At 43.1% G+C, this 11,512-nt stretch overlaps 1 protein-coding gene across 8 annotated transcripts in view; it reads left to right on the top strand.

Annotated features, from left to right (window-relative positions):
• The first annotated feature begins 577 nt into the window (after nucleotides 1–577).
• Nucleotides 578–11,512, top strand: part of ZBTB25 (zinc finger and BTB domain containing 25) — a 33,778-nt gene continuing 22,843 nt past the window's right edge. For 2 of the 8 annotated variants that reach the window (XM_020879220.2, XM_020879221.2), the window contains exon 1: nucleotides 584–1,087. The gene's annotated coding sequence lies outside the window, so the exon portion shown is untranslated. The other 6 variants (XM_070469477.1, XM_070469478.1, XM_070469473.1 and 3 more) reach the window with 6 other exon arrangements.

The raw sequence follows: 11,512 nt of genomic DNA, 5'->3' as shown, positions 1-11,512 counted from the left end.
ACCGCACTGAGCCGGCCCCGCTTACGCGGCGACTCCGGGTCTGCCCACCAGTTCGCTGCGGCGTCCGCCAGCCTTCCCCTCCCTCTCGACCGCCCACCCACTCCGCCGCTGGCTGCTAGGGGCACCCGCGGTCGCCTGTTTGTTGCAACAAGTTTCTGCGTCGGGCTCCGAGGAGGCTGGCGCAACCCGCACCGCGGGGGCTGGTGCGGCGGCGGCCTGACCACCCCTCTAGCCCCTTTCCCAAGGGTAGGCTTGGGACCTCCTCCTCCTCCTGTTTGCACAGCTGGATGGGACTGGGCTCCTCCCGGCTCCCCAAGGGCAGGCTGCTGTTTTCCCACTCCGTCCAGATGTCAGGGCCCGGCCCCAGAGGACCCAGCAGCTGGGACCCTCCCTCACAGCACGTTCCTAGCGTTCGGGGGGTGCCGGAACCCTCGTCCAGTCCCGTGCGCTACCAGTCGGTTCAGGGTCGCCTATTCCCCGCACCTCCCCCACGCTTGCCTTCCGTGGGCCTGTCCGCCTCTGGCCTTGAGTCACTTCCCCCGCCATGCCCCACCCCGCCCAGCCCGCCTCCGGCCTCCTAGGCTCCCAGGACTTAAGCTTCCCTGGCCCCGCGCCCTCACTCTTCCCGCGAAGACACGGGTGCACCCTTTCCCGCCCCCATCTCTGAATTGAGGTGGTGCCTGTGTTTTTTGCACACCCTGGGGAAAGTCCCCGGGTCACGCGGCTGTGTGTGGGGGGGAGCCTGTGACGCTCAGGCTGGTCTCCACGCTTCCGCCTACAGAGTCACGACTAGCAACCGTGGCGAAGGTACCCGGAACGCGGACCGACCCCCGCCAGGCCAGTTGAGTTGGCGGGCCGGCGCGCACGTATGCACGCACGCACGCACACTTTGGCCCCCGTGCCTCTGGTTCCTCAGCTACGAGGCGCGCGGTCACGTGGGGCCCTTCGCGGGGCGGCTGGCGCGGGCAGCCGCGCGAGAGCGGGCCGCGGGGTGCGTGAGCCGGCGCCGCCGCGTGACGTACGCGGCGCGGGAGGCACCCCTCCCGCACGGAGAAGTCGGCCGCCTGCCTGCCGCGGCGGCCTCTGGGTAAGCGACGCGGCCCGGCCCCTATGGGCTGCCCCGGGCTCAGTCCCTCCCGCCGCGAGCCGCCTGGGGCGGCGGCCTGCAGCTGCGCCGGTCGCGGGACAGATGCAAGTAGCTGGGGAGATGGGTGTTTCTGGTCCGTTTGAGATGTCAATCAGGGCACTGGAGGAAAATGGCAACCGTCAGTGAGAGCTGGGCGGAGGATATCCTGAGCGGCCTTTCTCTGCCCACACCAGGCGGCCGCCCGGCCCGACGCAGGCCGGGACTGGGCTCCGGGGCGCTTCAAAGGGACGGAGACCTTCCGGCTGTGGGTCCCGGGGCGACCCGGCGTGGGTAGCCCCCACGGGCCTGAGGCATTCCTCAGGCTGCTGCACCCCCGACCCCTCTCGCCAGTGGGCGGGTCTCCAGGTGCCACTTGCGGGATGCTGCAGGCACTGTCCGTCTCCCCTCCATAGCCCCGTTTGTGATTACCCCGTGTCTAGGGCCGGAATTCCCCCTCATCTCCATAATTCTTTTTTCAGATTATGTTAATCTCATTCTAAGTCAGTTTTTCTTTTTAAAGCCTGCTCCATCTATCGCTGCCTTCTTTAGCACTCTTTATTTGGAGAAATCAAGATGTCAAATTGCTTAGGCAGCGCCTAGCGCCGTACCTGGAAATTGACAGCAGCTGACGTGTTTCATAAATTAAAGCCCCGCTTCCCCCCAGTGGCATGCATTCTCTTGAGACTCCTCTTTGGCAAAGCTGCTATTCTCACAGGATTTTGTGAAGTATGTAAAGTACACCTTAGAATCACAAGTCTTAAAGCCGAAAGGGGCCTAATAGAAAATGCAGTTCATCCCTCTCCTTTTACAGGTGAGGACACCAGGCCAAAAGATTAGCTTGATCGAAGTCCCATACCTCTTCAGTAACTAGACTCCAGGGCTCTAGATGTCTTGGTCTTCACAGTCCTCGCCACACCAGGAGTGCGATGCCAGTTTAACCCACTCACTGTAGAGACTTATCTGCTAGAGGTGATTATACTTGATTCCGGTTATTGAGAAATCAGACTTGGCTAGTGTGATGACTCTGGCATCTTAAGGAATGTGGTTGGCACTATTTCTAGGTGGAATAGACTGCGTATTAATGTACGTTGAGCTCAAAGCTTGTCCCCCTCCCCCGCGCAAAAACATTCAGCTCTATTTTCTGCAAGAATAACCAAGATGTGCAGCGTTAGTTGCTTCCTTGGGTAAAGGCACCAGAGATCACTTTGGCAATCTGAATATGGTTTAATTAATAAGAGTAAAGTATTAATCCGTTATCAGACATCAGCTCTCTAATAGAGAACAAAACACTGATGGAATAGGAAGCAGAATAGATGAGTCCTGATGGTTGGGAGGTTTTCAGGAAACAATAGAACATCACAGGGATAATCAGCAAGAAGACAGGAGGGGTCCTCATATAACTTGCTACACCTTTTCTCCCAGCGCAGCTCTGAATATCTTATTTGGAAGTAGTAGAGATGGATTTGGTCCTTGTTTATTGAGTAAACAGCCCAAAGCAACCTGCAGTGGCTCGCTGCTCTTTCATAGATGAATTATGAATACTTACCAAAATGGAGGTAGTATTGTCTCCCATCTTACAAGCAAGGAAACAAGCTCAAAAAGATTTACCTGGCTTCGATGATGCTGTCATTTGCAGTAGAATTCAAGGCTAAATCACTTTATCTCCCAAGTTTGGTCAGTGCTTTTTTGCATTAGATCTTGCTACCACTTCAAGCCAGGAAGGGGATGAGTGAATCGCCTGTGGCTGATTTATTGGCGCCTGTGGTTGCCCAGAGAGGCTGAGCAGGACTTTCAGCTGCCCTCTATGCCTTAGAAAGTAGAGCTGCGTGCTTCCACCCTATCTCCTGAGGGGAGTGCGGAGGAGCCAGGCTGTCTAGCTGGGGAGGAGGGGCCCAAGTGCCTTGGCCATAAATTATCCTGGTCAGGGCTGTGCTGGGAAGTGTTGCATAATGCCCTCCCCAGCGCTGAACCAAAGTGATTTATTTACTATGGTCCGCAGATGGTGCTTGACCATCTTGTTAAAGAAAAACCTGTACATTTTAGTAATAAAGGCCAGAAAAGAGTTGGGGGGGGTTTATATTATTGCAGGTTTTTTCCTTGTCTTAAAAAGCAGTGCAGGTGCTCTTATCTTGATAAATTATAAAGTACTTCTACACCACTTCCTGTGCCCCCTTTCTGCTTATTTATTCCAAATTGCATGTGAACTTCAGTCTCTTGAGAGAAAAATGCTAAGAAAAATACTGTTCCCAGCACAGGCTGTGGAGTCAAATACAGCTTTTGATCCCCACTTTGTACTATTTGCTGTTGTATGTCCTAAGCCTAGGCTTTTTCTTATCTGTAAAGTGGAAATAGAAATAATACATATTAAAAAAAAGAATACATATAGTCATGGTGAGGATTAAAAGAGTGTACATAGAGCATTTAGCACAAGGCCTTACACATACTATTTACTCTATAATAATAGCTATTAATAACTGTAACAATATTTCCTCTAGAAAAGATATTGCTGCTTGAACTTGCTTAGGGAGAGTGGAGGAAGAGCAAAGAAAGTGTTTGAAGCAAACAGTAGTTTCAGGATTATTGGTTGAATTTATTAACACATCTGCTTTTTCTAGCAGGAATTTTTTTTTTCTTTTTTAAAAAAATCTTACCTGGAGAAAAAGTGTTTATAGTGTTAAGTTAGTTATTTTTGAGTATTTTTCTAATTCATTATTTCCCTGGTTACAAATCAATCATACAATGGCTCTTTAATTCCTCCTGAGAAATCCTAGGCACTTTAAGCAAAGGGTTTCATTAACGCATGTGGATAATGTGTTTGTGGAACATTCCATGGCAAAGGAAGCCTTGGTTCATCTATATTCAGAAGTTATAATCATTCTTGTTTGTACTGTATTCCAGGTCTGTACCAGCATTGTTGTTTTCCAGTTTTCTCCTGCCCTGTCAGTGGTTTGCTTTTTCTTTCAGAAATGCAGACTTAATTTTTTTAGTGGACTAAGAGGAAACTTTTCCTTTTCTTTACAGGGTTCTGATATTTTTAAGATCCAGCAGCAATTTGCACTCACCGGTGTTAGCTTTCATGTTTGCCTGGCATTGCGGCTTTATCAGGCATCCCACGTGTTGGGTAGATGGGGGTAGAGATGTAGTAGGCTGGCTGTGTCTACCAACAGGCAGCAGGCCCCAAACTAACGTTTCCCCTGTTCCGTTAAAGGTTTCTAGAGTTAACTGCTCTTCCTGTATCATCTACCACGTCTGCTCCTTACCCTCTTCTCTTACATTCTCAGAGATTTTCAGTAGCAAATGCCTAGAATTACTGCAGGTTTTACCTCACACAATACTTTTCAGATTTTTAATTTCCATGTCATTTTCAGATATTATAAAAATAGATATAATAGTGTCTGAGTAAATATACCTCTTTTTCCTAAGTACTTTAAAAAAAGAAGTTTGAAAATGGTGTGTTCTTCATCTGCCCCCAAGACCCATACTACTTTGGGAATATTTCTGTTTCTTGATCTGGCAAGTTTTTAGTTTAAAGTTAAAATTAGAATTACAGTGGTTGATTTTGGTTCATTTAATGTAATTCATATAATTCCCACATTGTAAGCCCTTCTTGTGAAATAGCTTTTCTCTGTAATTTTAGTGTGTGAAATAGTCTCTTGGATTTCCTGGGTCCCTTGTTCTTCTAATGCAGTGGTTCTTAATTGAGGCATTATATTAGAATCACCTGTATGTTATTCGCTCAGTCCTGTCCAGCTCTTTGTTACCCCACAGACTGTAGCCTGCCAGGCTCCCCGGTCCATGAAATTCTCCAGGCAAGAGATACTGGAGTGGGTTGCTGTTAATGTCTCCAGGAATCACCTGAGGATGTTAAAAAAAAGGCTCTGTGCCTCACCCTCAGCAGTTCTGTTTGGGTTAATCTGGAGTAGGACTCAGACATCAGTACAGCTCTGCATGGAAGGTTTTACAATGCAGTTAGAGCCACTATTCTGGTCGAAGATGATTTCTGCAAACATTCTTTCTCTTGGTTATAAAACATTACACTGCCACAATCATGTGAAGGTAAATTAAAAAGTTAAAATCATTACATAAATTCTTAGTAAGTAGCACTTTGGATATTTCTGCTTTTACCTTTGTATTTATGGCCATGAGTAAGTATCTCAAAAAAAGCTATACACGTTCCTAGGCCAACTTTCCTGTCTCCATGTCTTAATAATTAGTAATAAAGTAACAGTGGTAGAAACCACAAAGAAAATAAGTGTTTTCCAGAGAAACGGATGTCTTACTTCTTTTGTTTATTCTTTTATTGAAGTCTTATTGCCTGCCTGAACGAAAAGTTGCATATTGTAGGACATTATTCTGACTGTCATAGATCTGAGAGTCCAGATCTGAGAGTCCAGACTGTCTATTATAAAATATTTTTTTTAATAAACTCAAAGATGTTGGATATCAAGGTAACTTTGAAACTGTTCTAGCTTACTTAGATTGAGCTAATCCAGAGTTATTACAGTCTAGTAAGTAAACAATTTTTTTGTAGTCTCTTAAATATCAGTGCTATTATTATAAATATCACTTTGATAACAAACCGTTTTAAGATGTAGCACCATTACATTTGGCTGTAGTGTTTGTAAATACAATGCTAAGTTATTTTATTGCAACCTCTCTCACATTTTAAATCTCCACCAAAATTTCTCACATGTAACTTCTAAGATGTTTCTGTACACATAGGAAACTTTGACTGTTCCACATACTAAAGAAAATAAAATGAGTAGACAAAAAATGATGAGCAAAGGCTATATTAAAAGCCCCTCTAATAATTTGTAAAGTAAGTTGTATTAGAAAACGTTCTGAATTAACTATGTGATGTTTTAGTTCTATTAACATGAGGTAAAGTCTGGTTGTGCTGCCTTAAAACATGTCTATAATGCAAAAAAGTTTGAATGAACTTATATATATGACTTTTTATTTAACAGATTTGAGTTTATTTCATTTTATAAACTTGAAACATTTATCCCCTTATTTGGTTCAATATATTTGCAAAATCTGCCATCAGTATATATGTTGATAGTTCTAGATGGGGATTTTTGAAGAAAGGGTACTGAGTTTAAGATCAGACTTGAAGTTCTGCCAGTACCATTTAACAGATAGTTATCTGATTTTGGGTACCTTTCCTGCCTTCTCTGAGCTTATGGTTTCTTAACCTGAAAATGGAAATAATACAGGATCTGCTTTAGTACCTCATAGGATCAAAAAAAGATAGTGTCGGAGAGAGGTTCTCAAAGTGTGGTCCATGGACACCTTGAAGTTTCCTAAATTTCTTTCAGTGGGTTTACAAGTATCTCCCTTTTGCAAAGGCAGTTTCTCTTAATACATTTGAACCAAAACAACATGTGGCAATAGATTGAAAAGGCAGAGAAAGGAACCTAGCTATAGTTTTTAAAGCCAGGTATTAAAGAAAATTGCAAAATATAAGTGCCACTCTTCAAAGTGGATAAGAATGCACCTACCCGGTACAAGGGACACAGGTTCAATCCTTGGTGTTGGAAGATCCCACGTGCTGCGGAGCATCTAAGCCCACATGCCACAGCTACTAAACGCATGCTCTAGAGCCCTTAAGCCGCAACTACTGAAGCCCACATGCCCCAGAGCCCACGAGCCAGAACTTCTGAGCTCACATGCTACAAATACTGAAGCCCAAGTGCCTAGAGTCTGTGTTCCGCAACAAGAAGAGCTACCGCTGTGAGAAGCCCCTGCACCGCAACGAAGAGTAGCCCCAGCTTGCTGCAACTAGGGAAAGCCCACACACATACACAAAAAGTAGTGAAGACCCAGTGCAGCCAAAAATAAATATTTTTAAAAACCGATGCCACCCATCTCACTTTAAGAAGTTATGTTTTTGAATATATGTGTTATTTATACTAATATGTAATGGGCTTTTTGTTATTTCAAACATTAAAATTTTTTAAATTTCTCACTCTAATTCTGAATATGATAAATGGTGATGAACATAACCCACACAACAGCCCTTAGTACTTTTCTTAAGAGTGTAAATAAATCTGGAGAACAAAACTTTAGAACAACTGATAAAGGGTAATGACTGAGTAGTTCTATCAGGAAAATTATGCAAGTGAAAATTGTAAACTTGAAAAGAAGTTTGAAAACGACCATATGGCATTAGAGAGTGATAAAAAGCAAGCAGAAACTAGAATGAGGTCTACACTTGGAAGAACAGAACAGTCGTGAATAGTTTTCCATTTTTATGGCTTTTAGCCTGAGAAAGGCCTGAGTTGGGGACTCTGAGGGCATGCCTAAAACTGTGACAGTAATCTGTAGTCTTACTTGCTTGAAGAAAAGAGGACAAAGTTCAGAGTGACCACATAGGTAGCAAGTAGGGAGGAAAATCCAGAAAGGTTGTTGTAGGGACCCCCAAATACTGTATATAAACTCAGCTTAAATCTCTTGTCAACCCTGAAATGTATATGTGTGTTGAGCAGCCTCCAAACAGCACACCTAACAAAAAAAAAAACCCCAAACCATAGTGGAGGCAGAACTTGGGAGTTTAAGTTCAGCCTAGTTAATTTGCAAAAACAAAACAAAAAAACATCGGTGCTGTTTGGAAGAATATTATAGTACCTAGAATCTTTAGTAATGGCAGTGTCTAAGATATTATCCAAAATGATGAGACACATGAAGAAACAGGAAACTATCATCCTAATTGAGATTGACTCCAAGATGACCCAGAGGTTGGATTTAGCTGAGAAGATTTAAAGCAACTACTGTAACTGCTGAAGGGTGTAAAGGAAAATAAGGTCATAATATGTGAATAAACTGGAAATCTCAGCAGAGAAATAGAAACTTAGAGAAAGTGAGATGAAAATTTTAGTCCTGAAACTATATCTGAGATTGAAAAATGGGTTAACAGGAATGATGGTGAACTTGAAGATAGGTAAATGGAAATGATCTTATCTGAAGCAGAAAGAGAAATTACTGTGTGTGAAAGTTCTCTATAAACGTCAACACTCTGTATTAACATCAAGGATCAATGGGTTTCTTTCAAGGCCTAAACTCACCTCTTTCCTCTGCATATAGACTGACTTCATAGTTTGTAAACCAGTGCCATCTAAGAATACTCTGAGATTCTCTCTCCTTACCTCAATCATGTGCTTCCCACTATCAAAAAAAAGTGATCCTTTTTTTTCTCCATGGCTCACTGCTGCATTTTTACTTTTGATTCTATTCTTTCCAGCTTCTAGAGACTCTACCCCTCTTCAGCCTGAAAGTCTTTGATCTGTAGTTCCCTCAATATCCTGTTCTATCTGTACCTATCCTCAGTGGCCTCTGCTTTCTAACATGCTAACATCCCACTGCAATCAGATACTTTGCTCTTTCCCAGTTGAGAGAAACCTCTTGGTCAGCACACTTGGGGGGTGTTTGTAATAGGCCTCATCCCCATGTCTCTCAGCCACCCCTCCCATCAAGGTTCTTGCCTTTTCTTTCTTTCTTTTTTTTTTTTTTAAGGTTCTTGCCTTTTCTCCTGTTGTGTTAGTCGCTGCGTTGTGTCTGACTCTTTGCGACCCTGTGGACTGTAGCCTGCCAGGCTCTTCTGTCCATGAGGTTCTCTAGGCAAGAATACTGGAGTGGGTTGCCATTCCCTTCAGAGGATCCACCTTTTCTTTACCTCCCTCAGTAACAATATATTTTCTTATTTCTCTTTGTCTGTCTAGTTGTATCCGTGTTTCTCAAGGATCCATTTTTAGCTTTTTTCCTACTCTTATTTTACTTGGCAATCCCATCCATTCCTGGTGACTTCAGCCCAGTGATTTCCGAGGACCTCCTCTCCAGTGCTGCCTGTTGCCTCCACTGGTAACTGACCATTTCTACTTAGGTGTCCTAGTGTGGACACCTCAGACTCCCTGTATCCACAGTGAAGCTTCTCTCTTCCCAAGCCAGTTTCTGTGCCTCTGGCATTCTGCTGTACCACCTGTGTATCAGCACCTTGCACATGGCAGTCACTCTGCGAATAGGACCCCGAGGAATGAATGAATGCTTCCAGTTGCCCAAGCTGGAATTCTGAAACTCACTTTTGACTTGATCTTCCCTGTGACTGACCACATCCAGTTCTCTGCCAGTGCTTGTCAGTTCTCCATCTGATATATCTTCTTGTATTCCTTTCTTCATTCCCACTGCCATTATCTGGATGTTACAAAAGACTACTTGCTGGTCTTTATGGCTCCATGCCTTTTCCTTGTTAATCTTTTATATTTGCTGCTACTAGAGCAGTCTTGATTCTCAGGCCTAATGATGATGATTTTACTCATTCTGGGTTGTTTTTTTTTTCCCTGCCTGGAATGCTATGTTCACCTTCTCCATTTTCATCTAAATCCAGTTCTAATGGCTTATTTCTCATTGGGTTTCCTGTCATTTATCTCCCCCTCATGTTGTCCAGTTGCTCTTATGGCACTTATCACTTTTGCTTCATGTCATAGTCACTCTGTTTTATGTTTTGTCTCCACTATTAGCTTATTGACTGCAACATCACTGTAATTTTTTTCTGTCCCTGTGCCTTGTACGGTGCATGCTTTCAAATACTTTCCTTTATTAAATTTCTCTTCACAAAGTATTTGTTTGATAAGTGAATTTAACATTCATAGACCATTAACCACAGATTTTTATATATGTGGCTTTTTAGTGTGTGCTATTTTCATTTCTACATGGTTCAATAGTTCACTATACTAATGCACTATTTATATACACCATATATATATATATATATATAGAGAGAGAGAGAGAAACTGTTGAAAATGTTTATGATCCAAGGGGGGTTTTTTGGAGACAATTTGTAAGACTGGTTTAAGATACTTCAAGCTTAACTATTTTATTGAATCTAAGACCTGTTTTTCACATATTGAAATATTCAATATAGAGTTTTTATTTGGTTTTTTAATCTCCTTATAAATTGGTGGTATTTTAGAATCAGGGAAATGTGGTAAATACAATAAATAATGACTTTTGATTAAATGGCCTTTTGGAACAATACCCACAACTTGGATTTTTGATTATGTTCTTAGAGGATAGGCTCAGGTCGCTGTAGTTTCTGTTATTTTAATTTCTTACTTTATTTCTGCTTAAAAGCTTTTAAAATGAGATAAAAAGGGATATGGGTTTTGTTTTGTTACTCGAGGGAGGACCAGGGGAAACTATTATGTTTGAATTAGGAGAATTTTTTAAAGTAATGTGTGAATATAGAGTTAAAAGCAGTTTTAGGATTCTTAAAGTATAATATTATTCATATAAAAACCTTCTTAAGGGATATATGGGACTTCCCTGGTGCCTTAGATGGTAAAGCGTCTGCCTACAATGCAGGAGACCCCAGGTTCAATCCCTGGGTTGGGAAGATCTCCTGGAGAAGGAAATGGCAACCCACTCCAGTATTCTTGCCTGGAAAATCCCACGGACTGAGGAACCTGATAGGCTATAGTCCACGCGGTCCCAAAGAGTCTGACATGACTGAACGACTTCACTTTCACTTTCAAGGGATATATGCATATGCAGTAGAAATATGATAATGTACAGTAGAGTCATAAACCCTAAATCAAGATGATGGTTGCCTTTGGAGGCAAGGAGTAGGGGGTGGGCAGGGGATAGAATGAGGGAGAAATGCAGTGGTTTTCTACCCTATTTGTGACTGTTTACTTTCTGTGCCCAGGGCCAGGTGCATGGGGGGGTGGGTGCTTTGTTACATTGTTCTCTTTGTCTGCTTATCTGAAATACTTCAGCGAATTCAAACAGGATAGTTCCCCCCCACCCTTAAGTCCCTCCTCTCTAGTTTCCCTGGCAGAAAGGAAAGGGGTTTCTTTGAACTTCTCCAGACATGTGTACAGAAACAAGAATATATTTATGCATAAATTCTTACCCCACCTTTAAAAATAACGACTCTACCACTTTTTCATAAATAGTAGTCTTCTCTACACAATTTTACATTTTGCTCTTTTTTTACTTAGTATGTGTTGGAGATTATTCCATATTAGTACATTAAATACGTGGTTTTAACAAAAATAGCTTTAACCTTTTATCAGTAATAATTGCTTTAATTTTTTACCAGTTTTAAATGTTTATTTTGCTGTGTCACATTTGCTTAAGTAGCAGGAATCTGGTTTTCTCCCTGGTTCTTCTTTCCAGGTATTCCTCTGAGACTTCCCAGGGTGCTTGCTGACTGTTCCCTCTGCTCCTTGAGTTGGTGGGTGGTGTCTTTTTCTGGGAGGTGGAGAGGAGGACCCTGGGGGACTGGAGTCCAGTGCCCAGGTTTGAATCCCCAGCTCTGCATCTCAGTAGCAGCGTGATCCTGGATCAGTTAACTCTCTGTGCTGATTGTTTCCTCACCTGTAAAATGGA

The sequence above is a fragment of the Odocoileus virginianus genome, chromosome 6 (genome assembly GCF_023699985.2).
Source record: "Odocoileus virginianus isolate 20LAN1187 ecotype Illinois chromosome 6, Ovbor_1.2, whole genome shotgun sequence".
Classification (NCBI taxonomy): Eukaryota; Metazoa; Chordata; class Mammalia; order Artiodactyla; family Cervidae; genus Odocoileus; species Odocoileus virginianus.
This window is presented reverse-complemented; position numbering and strand designations above follow the sequence as displayed.